Genomic DNA, 12,546 nt, shown 5'->3' with positions numbered 1-12,546 from the left:
AAGTCTTCTACCAAATGAAAGTTTACTACTGCATTTTGATATTTTATATCATCTTGGTGGGATACTCATGAGCCTTTAATAAGGTTAATTTTCTTTATATTGGAATTTCTAATCAAGTCAAAGTATTTTCTGCTTGACTTTTGTACTTGTTTATAACTCTGTCATATTTCAGTAGTAAGCAAGAGCTAATCTAGTGGAAATATGCAGGATACCTTGTTTGTGTAACTCCATTGTAATAGATTTTCACAGCATGGAGACAGTATGTGTAGCAAGAATAGGCTTAAAAAGAGTTGGTCCCAACTTTACTTTGTAAATCAGATCTGAATATTTAAAATTCAAATTTAATGATAAATACATATTTCAAAAGCAAATCAATGATAATTGTGTTAACCCTGTAGAGGGGAGATTCTCTGATAGAATTTCCGAGTTTTTCATTTTAAAATCAGGCTAGAGTGATAAAGTATGGAAGGTGGATATGGGAGAAAGAGCAGCTCATATAGATCAATCAGTCTTATTCCTAGGGCATCATGGCTCTTTGAGTGTCACCAACATTCAGCATGTGGACTCTGCCATTTTTTGTCCAGTGATATCTAATTTGAGACAAGTAGCTAATTTTAATTTTTTTTAAAATCCAAATCTTAAAGCTTTTTCTAGCAGGTTATCAGATTGTTGTATGTTTAGTTACTTTACTTCGGAAGTTAACTATGTGACTTTGGTTAATTGTTCCTTGTTGAAGGGGGAAGTTGCTCTTCAGGCATAGCTTTATCAGCTGCAGTGTAAATGTATCTGCATGAGTGCTGTCCTCCACATGCATCTGAGATCTGCAAGTTGTATGTAGTTGGGTTTGCAGGTTCAGGGTCTTTTTCCCTAGTCTCTCATATTTAATGAAGTTCTTCGAGCTTGTTACTGGCACAGAGTAATTCTTTGGAAGGTAATTGATCTATACCTACAGAATTTGTTTTATGTAGGAATCATACTATCTTTGTTATAAGGACCTGACTGAAGTTCATGGAAGCATATAATGGGGAATTAGGTGTTGGGAAAAGAGGTCCTTCTATTCTTGGTTTGTTTCAGATATACTTTGGTAATGTTTGACTGTCTTTGCTTTATGCTGTCAAAATGTCATTACTTGGATCTTTCCCAATGTTTTTATTCAAGTGATAGGAAACAGAAGGGAAGGAACTAATTGGGATGAGTCTAGGAAGCATGCAGTGAATACACGCACAGCATTTTTGCTTTCTTATCCAGATTTCCAGCATGTGAGATGTGTGATGGCAGAGGCATCACTGACAATATAGTTACAGCTCATGGGGAGTCCAAAATGTATCTTCATCCCTACTGCCACTAAAGCTAAGTGTATGTATTTCTCCTTGGTGAGGTTCTCTCAAATTCTTGCTTTATGAAGTAGAGCTTGTCTTGTTAGTTCATGAGTAATGGCTACATCCTACTATCTCTCTTGTCAGCAGAGGGTAGGAGTTTCTCCTACACCCAGGGAGAAAAGAGTAAATTATCAAGCAGTAGAAGCTAAAATAAAAATAAATGTGAGAAGAAATAGGCCAGATTAATCACTGACTCTGTAAGACAGCAATGCTTTCTTTGGGTGAGAAAATTACTCTTTTCTTGATAGTACTGTCTTCAGGAGGCCAGGCAGACACCTATGTTGCTGGGCAGAGGGTATGTGCATGTATTGATGTTGCACATTTGATTAAGGCACAATGGAAAACTACCTGCAGTTCTGAAGCACCTGATACCGTGGTTGCTTCATTTCAAGAGGCTAAGGCACTTAAAAACTCAGTGAAATCCTAAACTGTGAAAGCTTATAATTCTATTTTTACCTCATCATAATTGTACGGGCAGTATAGGTGGTGACAACTTAAACAAAAGCATGAGGGGAAATAGTTTGTGGTGGATTGTGTATATTTTTCATTGTTTTCTGTGTACTGCAGTTACTGAAGCAGTGATACCTGAGCTGGCTATGGAGTAATTGGTATGCACATTGCTTTATAGAACTTTCTATGAAGTCTTACAAGTCTTCTCCCTCCAGGACTTGAAGTATTTTATTCCCCGCAGGCTAAAAACCTTTCACTTTTCAATGTTTCGTTTAATTTCAACATTTGGAGACTGTAGTCAATGGGTTTGTTTCAACGATTAATCTGTTTCATGATCTGTGACAGCAAGTGGTCAGTGGATGTTTACTTCCCCTCCACCCCAACAATTTGTTATATGATTTACGTATGTTATATGAAATACAGTCTAAATACACACAATAAAAATAGTCCATGTCACACTGAAGTTGAGATGTTTGCTGATGCTGTGCAAAGCAAGGGCTTGTTTGAAGACTGTATATTTTGTTGGATTGTCCTCACCTCCTATCATAAGTTTCCAAATCTAAAATGAAAGTATTTCACTGTCAGTCCTGAAATATGCAGTATCAAAGTGTTACATAGGGGGAAATACTGGACAATCCTTTTGATGCATCTTTCTCTCCACTGTTTTTATGTGAGTAGGGTATTTTTTCTTGTGAGGATAGACAGCTTAAAACATCCTTATTAGGGAAGTGTATGAGCTTAAGTGGTCACAATCTCCATTTGAATCATTGGTGAGAATTATGTTAGAAAATAGGTGGTGTGGCATTGCTGACACTTTATTTTACCAAATGAGAAAATTGCTTACAACTTGTTGCCTGTAAACCAAGCCTTTTTTTTTTTTTCCTTCTACCCCTCGACCTCCCCCTCCCCCAGTCTGGAAAGCCAAATAATTTGTTTTCAGGAAGCCACTTTTGCCTTTTTCTTCTTTATTTGTTAGCTTCGGTATTTTGTTTTTCTCTAGACAACAGTGTCCACAAGCATAATGAGTTTTAGCTCTAGTTGACCTTCATATTGGCATCTAATGGCAAGATTTAGATACAAGTTTATGTAGAAAAGATAAATAATAACAAAAATTGAGAGGGAAGAAAAAGTACTCCTCTTTGTGTTTTTTTTGGTTTTTTTGTATTTGTTTAGATTCAGAAAACTCATATTTCTGAGGTTAAGGTGAAATATTAACACATTTATGTTGATTTTTCCAGTCTATATGACAATTATTGATACTTAGGAATGAGTACTTGGGCGGAACATTTTGTTGGTTGATAAATTGATTCAGTATTTCTGATTTGCTGAGTTACAATTTGTTAGATTTGGAAGTTACGTATTTTCACCAGACAAACTAAATAAAATGTGATCTTTATTTTTCAAAATATTTTGATTGTGTATATCTTTGCTAGGATCTCTGTTAATTTCTTCAGCTCTTCTTTACAATAACTTACCTGACTCAAGTTTGAGAACTTCAGAAAATACATATGATTTCTTACGTGCTTCCTACGTGTCCTGAAAAGGGTAAGATTTCCTATGTAGTTCACTTAGCATCTTTCAATGCTAAAAATACGTCTGTGAAGTTCTTCCCATTTTTTGGCAATTTTCATTTGTAATTGTGCTATTTTGGTTACTTTTATTTCTAATAAAAATTTATAGCTAATGTTTAAACAAACTAGGCTAGCATGAAAGTAGAAAATTTAAAAAACAAAGCTAAAAGGGAGAAAAAGGCTAAAAGTATTTGTCAAGATTTAAGCAGTAGAGAGAGAGTAGGCAATTTCTGATGCTTTCAGTAAGAACCTCTTACTGAAAGCAAAATTAGGGATTTGTTCCTTTTATTTCAAATCTTCATTGTAGCTTTGCTTATTTGGCTACATGTATTTCTTTATATCCAGGAAGGTTACCTTCAGGAGTTCAGGAGAACTTAATCCCCCACCTATCTAGTGCAATCAGAAATAAGCTTTGACACACAAGAAAGAGTAAGCTAAATAGCAGAAATGCATACTAAAGTACTCTTACATAAGGAGGGTATTTTTAAATGATGCTGGCTTAGTAGTGTGGATTTTGTAAAGGCACTCATGATACTGTAAACACATGCAGTTTAAAAACAAGACTGTCTTAAGCATGAGAATTTTTCTGTAGAGATCATGGAGAGACTAAATTCATTGCCAGTGTTCTTCCTCATTTTACTTGAAAGGTTGGAGGGTTGTTAAGGGGGTTTTTGTTGTAGTTTGTACTTCACAGCCAGATTCAACTTGCACACAAGTTCCAAGAGCCTTCACAATTTCCTTTTTTTGAGGCTTTTATTAAAATAAGAAGAAAAGGAGGGAAAAAGATGAACACACACAAAAAGTTCACTACCTCTAAGGCATACTCAGGATTCTGAAAATGTTTTTCTGAGTGGTGTCCATCATAATGAAATCCGAATCAGACTAGGAGCACCTGTAAAATGCATTTACTTTCTTCTGTTGTTACAATAGCAAGATGGGAACTTCAGCTGTGTCCTAGGCTGCATCCAAAGGAGTGTGGCCAGCAGGACAAGGAAGGGGATTCTGCCTCTGCTGTGCTCTGGTGAGACTTCCCCTGCAGTGCTGCATCCAGCTCTGGAGTCCCAGCACAGGAAGAGCATGGACCTGTTGGAGAGAGTCCAGAGGAGGGACACTTAAAGGCATGGAGCACCTCTCCTACGAGGAAAGGCTGAGAGAATTGGGATTGTTCATCCTGGAAAAGAGGTTCTGAGGTGACTTGATAGCAGCCTTCCAGTACCTGAAGGGAGACATCAAGAAAGATGGAGAGATATTTCCAAGGGCATGTAGTGACAGGTCAAGGGGGAATGGATTAAAACTGGGATTAGTTTTAGATGAGATATTGGGATGATTTTTTTTACTGTGAGGATGGTGAGGTACTGGAACAGGTTGCCCAGAGCAGCTGTGAATGCCCCATTCCTAGAAGCATTCAAAGTCGGGCTGGATGAGGTTTTGAGCAACCTGGTCTAGTGAAAGGTATCCCTTCCTATGGCAGAGGAGTTCAAACTAGATAATTTTTAAGGTCTCTTCCAACCCAAACAATTCTAAGATTCATAGAATCATAGAGTGGCCTGTTCTGTAATTCTAAATATGGCTTTAATATTTGTTGATGCTATTAAAAAGGATATAATAATAATAAATTATATAATGGGGGAAAATATTAACAAAAAAGGATTCTAAAAGAACATTCACATTTTATGCTTTGATTTCCAGCTAGTAGCTGAATTTGTAGCTAGGTAAGCAATCCTAAAAATTGTCAGGAAAATGGGTATGTTTTGGTAGTGTTGACTTATTGGCCACTTTATACTGTTCTTTGTTTGATTTTGATCTGTAACTATTTTGAACATGTTTCATGTTGCAGTTCCTTGAAAACTTTGATCCTAGCATTGAATCCCAATTTGTTTAAATTGACTTAAATGATCCCTACGGGGAACTGAGGATTGATACATACATTTATCCAGAGCAAATCCTTCTTTTAAGATTAGTTTATGGATACATTGCTTACATTATTTTGTTTCCAGAAGTACTGTTTTTGATGACCAACTTTTCATTAGTAGGCATGTAAGTACAGTGAAGTTACAGTTTTTTTATATTAATATTTTTCTTTTTAAATGTATCTATTTGTGATGATGAGACTGTCCAGTTTCAGGGATCAAATAGTTGATTAATGTGCCTATATTGCTACATAATTTTTCCATCTATTGTTTAGCCATACCTGTTCTTATATATTTAGGATCAAATACTGCAAATGTTTCAAGTAACTGTACCTTCAGTAATAATGCATGTATTTTCAAGTAGTCTTGTTCCTTTGCTGAAGTTAAAATATTTTATAAAAATGTGATGCATTGAGAAAATAAACAGAAAAATCATCAGTGATGGCCATACAGCTGTTCGCTGTAGTGTGTTACTTTTCATAGTCAAGAAGATTCAATCTTGCTTCTAAGAAATTCATTCCAGTATGTATGCTTAAGCAGTGTGCTGTTGTACAGCTGTTAGTGTATTCATATGTATATCATACTTTATGGAGTCAAACAAATTCCTTACAGGTTAGTATCTTATTGTATCAGAAATCTTAGTTGTAGTTGCTTCAAAACCAGTTATAAATACACACTGGGACAATGATGAAATTATGTAAAATATCAAATGTTCCTGTCAAATTGGCTGAGTCATAGTTCTCTCAACTTTTCTTTTTTTATTATATCAAATTTAAGGAACTGTTTTGCAGCATACAAGACAATTAGAAATAATAACACACTTTTTCTTTGAATAGTTTCTACAGCATAAAATTTTACTTTATAAGGTGAAGGACTGGACACAGATGGCAGAGTAATGTCTGGCTAGTGATCTACTTCATAGTTTAAAGGACTACTTTAATTTTACAGGCAAGGAAGTCTAGTTTTAAAAACAGACTAGAAGAATTAATTTTTTAGAGCAAACAGTTTAAGAGCAAAAGAATACATTATATTAAACAGAATAATTTTCAAGTGCTATGCCTTTGCTTTACAATCCAAAACCAGTAAATGTATTTGCAGTACCCGTGGAAAATTTAACCTAGACAGTGTACGTAAGAGGTTTGCATATTCCTGTGTTTCTTACTCTGTGTAAGAGTTGGCTTTTGGTTTTATGTTGGCATCCTCATAAATCACAGCTCTGTCTTTTGCTCTTTCTGAAAAGGAAAGAAATTGTTGTTGGTTTACCTGCAGGGGATGAGTTTCAATTCTGTTAAAACCTGGCTTGAATATTACCTTATTTCTGAATAAACAAAATTCCTCTTTGGGTTTTGAAGACTTTTGATAAATCTTTTTAGACTTCATTCTTTACTTCAGTTTCCAAAAGCCTGACTTTTTGTTTCATCACACTTTTGAGCTTTCCACCATTTTTGAGGATTGAATAAATGAAGACTGTACTGGAGCTTGCTTAGTATATTTGTGTCTCTTAGGAATGAGATCAATTTCTGTGGTATCAGTAGTCATCATTCCATTGACTAAATGTTCAAAGTATTTTTAGGAGATAGTAACACTGGACTGACTGAAGGCTTCCTGTGCACAGTAAAGAAAACCAGAGATCTTTGAAGTACTGGAGATCTTGTGTGCTGTTCCCTTTTAAAGATTAAAACCTGACATAGGCACTTAAGGGTTCACTAATTAGATGAGGTAAATCATTAGCATATTTTTTAATAGCATGAAGATATATTATCACTTTTTTTCTTTCTTGCATTATCTTTATAAGAACACTTGATAACTACAAACTAGCCTAGACTTTGTCCTTGAGTCTTTTGTGCAGTTTGGAGGAGTGATTTCTGAAGGAACAACCTCTTGAGGGTGGACACTTCATAGAGCTCTGACTAATTTTGTAAAGTTAAATAAAAAGCAAAAACCATGGTGCTGAGTAAAGAGGAGGATGGTATCTTGATTGAATAATTCTTGTTCCTGTGCAAGAAAGAGGCTTAGTTTCAAGATGATCTTGGTTTTTTAACTGAGAAGTGATTACTGAACTTTTTTTTTTTTCTTGAAAACAGTTGAGAAATGGGAAGTAAAGATTTGGAAAACAGAATTTCATATTTTACTATAAAGTTTTATGAACTGATAGAAACTTTTGAAAAGTACCATTTGCAAATGAAATTTAAAGCAAGGCTTTTAGTCTGAGATGTTTTAGGTTGGTGTAATTGTTCTTAGGGAAGTTAATGGGAGTTTTAATGACTTCATTGGGAGAGTAATTAAGTCAACAATAGAAATAAAAAAGAGGAAAAAATTTTACTCACTGGTGGAAAAGTTGTTTTAAAACAAAATACAAAATAAGAATGTTAACCCATAAGTGGACTGATTGCAAATCCTTGTTTCTTTGACGTGTGAAATAAGGCTGCTTAGGGAGCCATAAGGTTTTGTAGTTGCTGTTTTACTCTGGAAAGCTGTCAGTACAGCTCTTTTCTTTGCAGGCTCCTGTACCTCCACTCACAGCTGCACCTCAAGCAATAGTGCATTTGTTCATTACTTGCCCTGCAGGATCACCCATCAGTGCAAACTTGATCCAGATCAAGTGTGAGCAAATAATAACACTTCTGTTGACTTGATCAGAGCATACAACAATGCTGCTTTTCAGCTTTGTGGTGGCTGTGGTGGCATAGATTTGTTCTCTGTTCAGTGTAGATTTGAAACAGAGTTACACTTAGAGTGTTTTGAACAAATTCATACAGAAAAGCTGGAAAACTCTAGTGTTATGCATCATGTGAATATGTGGGCTTTTGATCTAGTAATTAAGCAGCCTAGCACCCAGTTTGCTGTGTTGAAATGTAGGTCAAATCTCTGTCATTTTCCATCTTTATTGATGAGAGAACTTGTTGCATACAGCTTACTCTAGTTCTTTCTCGCTGGTTTTCAATACCTTGTGAGTCTTCTCTCTACTTCACTTTCTCCTTGCTTGTTATTTCAGTTTACATCTGTCTGTCATTCATTGCCCATTGCAGTTCCTTGCTCAAATTTCATTCTCCAGTGCTATAGTTGCTTTATCATGGAAGCATCAATGTATGTTTAGCTTTAGAGCTCGTTTTATTACAGTTTTTTAAATTGTAGATTCCAGAGTAACTTTCCTAACAAGAACAAATTCATATGTACTGCTTCACAGTCTTTTTTAGCAAATATTTAAATATTGGTATGATACTAACAATGAAAATAGGGGATTCTTTCTTTCTTTTCCCTAAGACTGTATAGTGATAGGACATAATTTCTCTTAGGTAGCTTATATGTTATAATGGAATTGAAGATTGATAAGATGAAGAGACAATTGAAGTAGCTTTTATATAAATTATAATGTGGACTGCAAGGTACAGGTTGAGCTGTTAAAGTGGACGTCACAATGAAGTTAGGATTGTGTTAAGAACATTATAATCTGTGCAGTTCTTTTATGTTTACTTGGTCGCTTGGCACCTTCAAAGATTTCTGTTTGAGATTTTGTTCAGTTTCTTTAGTTGGTTTCAGTAATAGTATACCAAGATTATATATATATTTGCTTGCTATTTCTCTGGAAATTAATTTTTTTTTTTAGAGAGAGCCCTGTTTAATTTAGCAATTCTGGACTTGTTTCTTGGGAACCATCTTCACTTTCATTAATTTGAGTATGTTTTGTATTTTTTGTGTCAAGCAAAGGCGATTATGCTTCTACTGCAATTCATCAGGCAAGAGGAACTTCATGCCTGCCACATGTGCTGCCATCATCAAGTTTCTCCTACTGCTCGTTTCTTAATAAAGCTAATGAATTCAGAAGGGAAATACTTCAGAACCACATAACAATTTGTGTCTATTTTATCTTTATTAATGATAAATAGCTTCATTTTGGACCCTACTTCCAACAGTAGAGATAGCTAAGTTGTGAAGATCCAAAGCTCTCTTGATTCTGTAGGATCATAGAATGGTTTGGGTTGGAAGGGACCTTGAGAATCATCTAGCTCAAGCCCATCTGCCATGGGCAGGAACACCTTCTACTAGACCAGATTACTCAAGGCCCCATCTCACCTGGCCTTGAACCCTTACGGAGGTGGTCCAGAAGTTCTCTGGACAAACAGTTCCACTGCCTCATCACCCTTAAAGAATTTCTTTGGACTATTTAATCTAAATCTACCCTCCTTCAGCTATAAGGCCATTCTCCCTTGTCCTATCGATGCATGCCACTGTTAAAAGTCACTCTTTTGTAGGTCACTTATATGTACGGGGAGGTGATAAAAGGCGTCTCCAGAGCCTTGTCTTCTCTCAGCCTTTCCGTGTAAGAGAGGTGTTCCAGCCCTCTGGTCATTTTCAGCCCTCTGTCATCCGGCGACCCTCCACTGGACTTGTTCCAATAGGTCCACATCTTCCTTGTGGTAGAGGCCTCATAACTGGATGCAGCACTCCAGATGAGGTCTCAGCAGAGCAGAGCAGAGGGAGAGAATCCCTTGCCTTGCCTTGCTTGCTGTGCTGCTTTCGATACATCTCAGGGTGCAGTTGGCTTTCTGGGCTGCAAGTGCATATTGACAAGACTCATTGAGTGTCTCATTCACTCACACCCCCTAATCCATCCCCTCATGGCTGCTCTAAAAAAAACATAGTGTCATAGTGAAAGAAGAATCTGAGCTGTAGAGACAACAAGAATCATTTTGAAGAGCTAGGACCCACCCCCCCCCAGATTATATCTAAAGCTTATTTAAATTGCCTGGTAAAAATCCCTTCAAGGAGTGTTCCTTGTAACCTGTGCTAGGGTTATACTGTGTTCAGAGATGGACCTTGGAGAAACGTTTCAAGTTTCAGCAGTGGTGTGGAATAAAAGATACAAATAACCCAATAAATTTAGAATGAGATTGTCCCAGTTGTTTGAAATTACAATAATAATAATAATGTTTTTTTAAAGAGTCCATGAGATTAATCCAGACAACTGATATCTGACTGTAGTATTTTTTAAGTGAAATTTCTAAATTCAATACATTTAAAGTAAAAAGATCTAGAAATAGAACCTCAGATTTGTGCTCAATTCCAGTAAATTTGGTGAAAGGATATGGCTTGTTCCAATTAATCATTCTGATGCAAGAAATGGTAATGCTTGGAGGATTATTGTTAGAGATAGTACCTGTGTAACATGAACCACGTTGAAAAGAAAAAGTTGAGTTTGTGTGTTGTATGAATACATAGTATACCGTTAGTTGACATATTGGTTGTACTGCAATCCAATGGTTTATTTCATATGATTAAAATCAGAAATGGCAGAAAGGAGAGTGCATGTCAACAGTTCAATGGGAGGAAGCATGTGCAGTTCAGTAGACAGAACATTCAGTTTTTTATTTCTCTGTTGCATGGTTGCTAGGACCCAGCCTTCCTTAAAACCACTATTTCTTTGTAACTAGCAAGGTTTGTTTACTGTTACTAAATACAAGCATGAAATTTCCTAATTATGCATGTATATCTTGTTTCTCTGTGAAGCAAACCTATAGTTTACTTCAGTGAACAGTCGTAGGGCCTCTACAAATGGAAGTCTCTGCCATTCTGGTTTACAATTCAGCTGATGAGAAGTTCCATTCTCAAGTCTTGATACAAAAGCGTATCCAAAAGAGTCCAGGGAGATAAAAAATTTAAACTCTCTTCATGGCAACAGTCTGGCAGATTTTTATTCTTAAGTTTTCATCAGAATGTAAGAGTGTAATAATTGCATAAGTAGAATCTTAAAGGTTTGGTGGTTTTTAGTTAAGAAACCTTCTTTAAGAGCAACTGTAGTTAATTTTTCTTAATAAAAATACATAGCTTGCTTTATTTACTTCAAAGATAGATGTGGTTACCAGGTGTTGTGCTGAAACTGTATTCAAGATGCACAACTTAAATTTCAGTATGGTAGTACCAGATTATTTTATGCTTTACTAACAAGACGGATGGCTGGTTCTTTTGACGGTCTTCTCTTGGGTTCCCTTTTATTAAACAGTAATGTAGACTAATTTTAAAGAAAATAAAGCTATAAGTCTGAATTACAAGTACTACAAGAGAAAACTAGAAGCTTCTTGGACTGTTTAATTTTAGGCTTATGGATCCTAATTACCAAAAGGAAATAAACTACAGTGGGAAGATTTCTGGTTACTCTTCAGCATGCTTTGGTATGTTGAAAGGCAGCATACCTGAGCGGTAACGCAAATACAAGCTTCCCCTAGAATGCATGTAATATTATTTTAAAGGATATTTTGGCCAAAGGATACTGTTTTCCCAGGCTGTTGAACTGTGTAATTCAAGATCAGCTCAAGTACTGGACATAGTAACAGTAGCCTGGTGAAAGAGTAGCATATCCCAAACTTTTAAAGCAACAGGCCTTCTGTTATATCAGTCAAAACATCTTTTACTCGATGAGATGACAGATGGCATCAGTTGGATTTTGTATATTGAGGGTAAGTACTATATATTTAAGGGTTGACTACAGGGGGGAAAAACCAACAAGGGTGGTCCAAAGGAAACTAAGGAACAAAGAACTTAGTAGATTTAAAAACAAAAATAAATTACTAAGGTAACATATGTTGCTCTTAAACTTGGCTTATTAATTTTGAATGTTTGTGCTGCTGTAGTGTGTATTGATTGTCCTTATGTCTCTTCTTCCCAGCACGTAGATTCCAGAAAGAAAAAAGCATTATGGGAACAAAATTGCTGAAGGAATGTAGTAGGAGAGGGAGGAAGAAATTGGCCATCTCTCTTATTGTAGAATGGTAGTGGTCCAAATTGTCCTTGAGCCTGTTGTGACAGGACAACAGATACTGGTTTTAAATTAAAAGAAAGTAGATTCAGAGTAGATAAAAGGAATAAATTTTTTATGCTGAGAGTGGTTAAAACACTGGAGCAGTTTGCCTGGGAGGTGGTAGATGCTCCATCCCTGGAAATGCACAGTCAGGTTGGTCAGGGCTCTGAGCAGCGTGTCTAGTTGAAAATGTCTCTGTTTATTGCAGGGATGTTAGACTGGTGACCTTGAGGGTCTCTTCCAACCCAGGCCATTTGGTGATTCTCGCTCAACTGGACTAATGTGAGACTTATGTCATCTTAGTGACATTATAATAACAGGGTTCTTTTTTCCTCCCATGGAATTTTACAGCAAAACTGCTCCAGTACTTCTCCAAGTGAAAAATTTATTTTCAGTACTGATCTTTATTAAAGTATAAAATTATATGATGCTGAAGTAAG

The 12,546-nt window shown here is 36.1% G+C and overlaps 1 protein-coding gene across 5 annotated transcripts in view; it reads left to right on the top strand.

Annotated features, from left to right (window-relative positions):
• The window catches only part of CDK17 (cyclin dependent kinase 17), a 91,336-nt gene that overhangs the window by 13,046 nt on the left and 65,744 nt on the right, over positions 1-12,546 (top strand). Inside the window, exon 1 of one of the 5 annotated variants that reach the window (XM_085568227.1) lies at positions 11,561-11,765. The exons of the other annotated variants lie outside the window; for them this stretch is intronic. The gene's annotated coding sequence lies outside the window, so the exon portion shown is untranslated. Of the gene's footprint in view, positions 1-11,560; positions 11,766-12,546 lie in introns of those variants that run through there. 5 annotated transcript variants of the gene reach the window in all.

This window comes from Lonchura striata, chromosome 1A, assembly GCF_050655825.1.
Source record: "Lonchura striata isolate lonStrDom1 chromosome 1A, ASM5065582v1, whole genome shotgun sequence".
In the NCBI taxonomy this organism is placed as follows: Eukaryota; Metazoa; Chordata; class Aves; order Passeriformes; family Estrildidae; genus Lonchura; species Lonchura striata.
This window is presented reverse-complemented; position numbering and strand designations above follow the sequence as displayed.